Raw genomic sequence first — 5,164 nt, forward strand, 5'->3', positions numbered from 1 at the left:
GAAAAAGGAGTGTTACTGTTGTGGGGAGCATATGGCAGACCACATGGCCAGGTATAGAATATGCGTGATTACCGAGTATATAAATAAATCTTTTAGTAACAGAGGTGGCAAAAGTAGCACATAAAATAATAGGGGATTTTATTCAGATATCTAATTATTCTAAAAGCTGAATATCCGGTAAGTTTTAAAAAATTATTATTAAATAGAAATTAATCAATAAGTAATTTGATTTCCATGTCCAAAGAAGACCAGAAAAGAGATTTGTATATGAAACCATGAATCTATAACATATAAATATATATATATATTCTAATGTGATATTAGTAACATTACCTTGCTTATCTGTGTCCCTTTTTGAACTTCCTCTTCTCTCTTCTGTGTATTTTTAAAATGTTTTATTGATATTCTTTTCTTTTTTTTCTGCTTCACTTTTTTTTTCAGGGCAATGAGGGTTAAGTGACTTGCCCAGGGTCACATAGCTACTAAGTGTCAAGTGTCTGAGGCTGCATTTGAACCCAGGTCCTCCTGAGTCCGGGGCTGGTGCTTTATCTACTGTGCCACATAGCTCTCCTGCTTCACTTTCAACATTGCATCATTTACCCCCAACTCCCCTTCCAAGTAAAGGCTCACCCTTGTAACAAATATTTTATTAAGTACATTATATGTATATATTACAAATCTTAAAGCACTATATAAATGTTAGCTATTGTTATTTTCAATGTAGTCAAGCAAAATAAGTTTTGTTGTGAGAATGTATGTCTCATTCAGCACCTACAATCCATCACCTTTCCACCAGAGATAGACAGCTTGCTTCATTATCACTTTTCTAGAGTCAATAATGGTCTTAGCATTGATTCTGTTGGAAAAAACTGCTAGCAAAATTGGAAAGCAATCTGGGAAAAATTAGAATTAGATTGATATCTCATGTGATATATCACATTAAACCCCAAATGGATCCATAGCTTAGATACGAAAGGCCAAATTGTAGACTAATTAGAGAATTGAAAAAGATAGTTTTCATAACTATAGATAAGGGAAGAGATTTCATATACAGTTTGTTCTTCCCCAGCCAAGAGTGAGAATGAGAGAGTGAGAGAGCTAGAGAGAGAGAGAGAGAGAGAGAGAGAGAGAGAGAGAGAGGAAGAGAGAGAGAGGAAGAGAGAGAGAGAGAGAGAGAGAGAGAGAGAGAGAGAGAGAGAGAGAGAGAGAGAGAGAGAGAGAGAGAGAGAGGAGAGAGATCATCATTAAGAGGCATTCAGGCTCACTGAAGCAACTTCCTCCCTGGAGTAGTTATCTCTGTGGGCTGTCTGTACTCAGGTGTGTGTCTATACCTGGACAGATGTATTTTTTTTTGTGGAGCAATTGGGTTTAAGTGACTTGCCCAGTGTCATACAGCTAATGTTAAGTGTCTGAGGCCAGATTTGAACTCAGGTCCTCCTGACTCCAGGGCCGGTGCTCTATCCACTAAGCCAACTAGCTGCCCCTAGATATATTTTCTTCTACTGTTTCAGTAGCTCTGATGAAATGTTAAATGATGGGGTGAGGGGAAAATAAAGTCTTGCACCTCTGCTGCCCTCTGGAACAAGGGAAATTCAACAAAGAGCTTCCAATCTTTGGAATCTTCAACAGCTGAATGGTTTGCTGTTTTGTTTTGTTTTTGCGGGGCAATGGGGGTTAAGTGACTTGCCCAGGGTCACACAGCTGGTAAGTGTCAAAGGCCAGATTTGAACTCAGGTACTCCTGAATCCAGGGCTGGTGTTTTATCCACTGCGCCACCTAGCCACCCCCTGCTGTTTTTATCTATGGGCCCCAGGGACAAGACTGATTCTCTCAGTTAGTCACATGATGTTTCCTTTGTGATATTCAGTTCCTTCATCCAATAGTCAAAGTCCTATAATCCTCTCAAATTGATTAAAGAATTATTCATAGAGTGCAGTCATGTTGTGAGGAAATTTCTTAATAGCTACCTTATATTTAGTGATTATATTCTGGGCCTTTTATGATTATGTTAGTTGAGCTGGAGACTAGAGAGAGACTTGAGGGGATAAGATGATATTCCCTCTTTCTTTTTTTTTTTTGTGTGGGGGCAATGAGGGTTAAGTGACTTGCCCAGGGTCACACAGCTACTAAGTGTCAAGTGTCTGAGGTCACATTTGAACTCAGGTCCTTCTGAATCCAGGGCTGGTGCTTTATCCACTGCGCCACCTAGCTGCCCCCTGATATTCCCTCTTTCTTGCATAATTTTAAAGCAGTAGCATATCATATTGATGATTACTGATTTGTAAATAGAGATCTGGTGCTATTGAGCCTTCTTCTTTCCCATCGTTTTATTATTTCCCTTTAGATTCTTTAAAAAAAAAAAAAACAGGGCAAGTTAAGTGACTTGCCCGGGGTGACACAGCTAGAAAGTGTCAAGTGTCTGAGGCTGGATTTGAACTCAGGTCCTCCGGAATTAAGGGCCAGTGCTTTATCCATTGCGCCACCTAGCTGTCCCCCCTTTAGATTCTTGACCCTCCCCCCCCCCATATAAATTTTGTTATCATAGTGCAATTCTGGACTGGATGGAGGAACTTATTCTGTTACTTTTTTGAATTTGAAAAACTTAACAAAATATTTTTATTACTATCTTTTATTTTTATATCACCCAGATTTCCATTTACTGGGCAGTTAGGTGGTACAGTAGATAGAGCACAGGGTTTAGAATTGGGAAGACTCATCTTCATGAGTTCAAATCTGGTCTTAGACACTGTAAGGGCTAAAATTCCAGCTAGTCTGTCTAAAATATCTAATGAGTGGTCTCCAATAAATTATAAGCTTTAGTAAGAGTCAGACTTTTAAGCATTTATTAAGGAGAATAAGAATTTGGTGAAGAGAGAGAGAAAGAGGCCTAAATTCAGTTATATATCTCTGGGGGCTACAGTTTTCCTGCTCTGCTCTCCACGAGAGTCCTGGTGAAAGAGAGCGAGAGAACCAGCCTCGCCCTCTCTTCCTCCACAAGCAAACATCACTTCCTGATGCCAAAGAAAAGCTGCATGGCTTGCCCTCAGACACCTTCTCCTCATGGCAGAACTTTCCTACAGTAAGTCTCTAGCAGGTGGCATCATTCCAATCATTATAACACTTATTAGCTGTTTGACCCTGGGCAAGTCACTTCACCCTGTTTGTCTCAGTTTCCTCGTCTTGTAAAATGAGCTGGAAAAAGAAATGGCAAACCACTCCAGTATCTTTGCCAAGAAACCTCAAAATGGGGTCATGAAGAGTCAAACACAATTGAAATGACTCAACAAGATTTCCCTCTATAGTCTTATTCCTTTCTCCTCCCAAAGAATTATCCCTATTAAAAAAGAAAAAGAAGAAAAAGACAAAATTCCACAGAATTGATTAATACATTAAAACACACACACACACACATACACAAACCACACACACAACATGACAATGCAATGTTCTACACTTATGGACCCTTCCCTCTCCCCCCTCCCCTACCCCACCTGCAAAGGAAGAGAAGAAAGCATGTCTTCTAATATCTTTTCTTTGAGACCAAATTTATTCATTATGATTTTGCAACACTGATTTTCAACTGTTTTGTGGTCATTTTGCTTTCTGTTTACATTGCTGTGGTTATTATACATATTGTTTCACTAGCTCTGCTTATTTTAGTTTGAATTAGTTCATGTAAGGCTTACCTTGCTTCTTTGAATATATGTGTATGGGGGCAGCTAGGTGGTGCAGTAGATAGAGCACCAGCCCTGGATTCAGAAGGACCTGAGTTCAAATCCGGCCTTAGATACTTAACACTAGCTGTGTGACACTGGGCAAGTCACTTAACCCCAATTGCCTCACACACACAAAAAAGAATATATGTACATTATGAAAAATGTTGAAAAAAAACAAAATAATTTTTTTCTTTATGTTTTTAAAGCAATGTTTGAAGCAAGAAAAACAAGGAAAGAATAGCTTGATTGCTTAAGGAAGATGGGCTTCTCCTAATCGTACTCTGGTAAATGTCTCTTGGGAAAAAAGGATTCACATATACATACATGAGTTTATTATAAATTTTCCTGATATAAAGTATGTATAATACAGAACCTACTAATATTAAAAATAATAATCAATTATGCAATACCCTTTACTGTAAATTCCATATAGGCATCTGATTCTCACTGAATGTGTTCATTGATTTTTGCTGAACTTTTGGATCTGGCCAATCTATCTATGGTAGCAATTAAGCCATGATTTGATAAATAGAGTTGCATTAGAATCTAACTTTTTTCTCCATAAAATTATTGTCATAAAATCTAATATGTGGTCTAATATTAAATGATTTCTCACCCTCATACAAATTATATTCCCTAAATTGTGCATATATTGATATATATGTATATAATATATACACACATCTATATATGTCCATATACATATATATATGTGTATGTGTGTGTGCACACACACACACAAATAGTATATGTTTCCTATGTTGAGTTCTTGCCCACAAAGTCTCAGTTCTGAACCAAAATGGAAATAACTGGAGTAAAGGGCTTTGGTTGAAATGATGAGAGATATGGGCATGAAGAGTGGTGGTTCAAGATCTAGGCGGAGGAATGGTGTCTAGAGAATAGATCTACACTGACCACACCCACCTGACCAATGAGGAAAGTAGTTGCAATCCACCAAAGTGTGGAAGTGGAGCATAAAGGTATCATCTCAGAATCAGCAGCATCCTCCAAGAGTGCCCCCTGGTGTTGGCTTGAAAGCACAACTGCCTAAGTCAGTGTGGACTTGCAAATGTCCCATCTCTTAAAAGGGACAAGTGCTCCTGATGGATTACCTTCAAACATGTATTTTGATTTGAAGTGTCATCATGTAGGAAAATGTTGGAATTGTCCTTTTTGGTCCCAAAAGGAAGAATTATGAATGTGGAATAGAATTTTCTGAGAGGTAAATTTAGCTTTACTGTAAAGAGAAACTTGCTAATGATTAGACTCACCCAAAAGAAGATGGGGCTGCCTCAGGAGGTGGAAAATTTTCCCTAACTTGAGATCTTCCATTAAAGTCTGGATGACTACCTTTTGGGGATTTTAGAGAGGGAATACTCTCTCTATATAATCTGTAAATTCTTGGGTTGGAATAGATTGTCTCTGGGGTTCCTTGTAGTTCTCAGATT

The sequence above is a fragment of the Dromiciops gliroides genome, chromosome 1, assembly GCF_019393635.1.
Source record: "Dromiciops gliroides isolate mDroGli1 chromosome 1, mDroGli1.pri, whole genome shotgun sequence".
Lineage (NCBI taxonomy): Eukaryota > Metazoa > Chordata > Mammalia > Microbiotheria > Microbiotheriidae > Dromiciops > Dromiciops gliroides.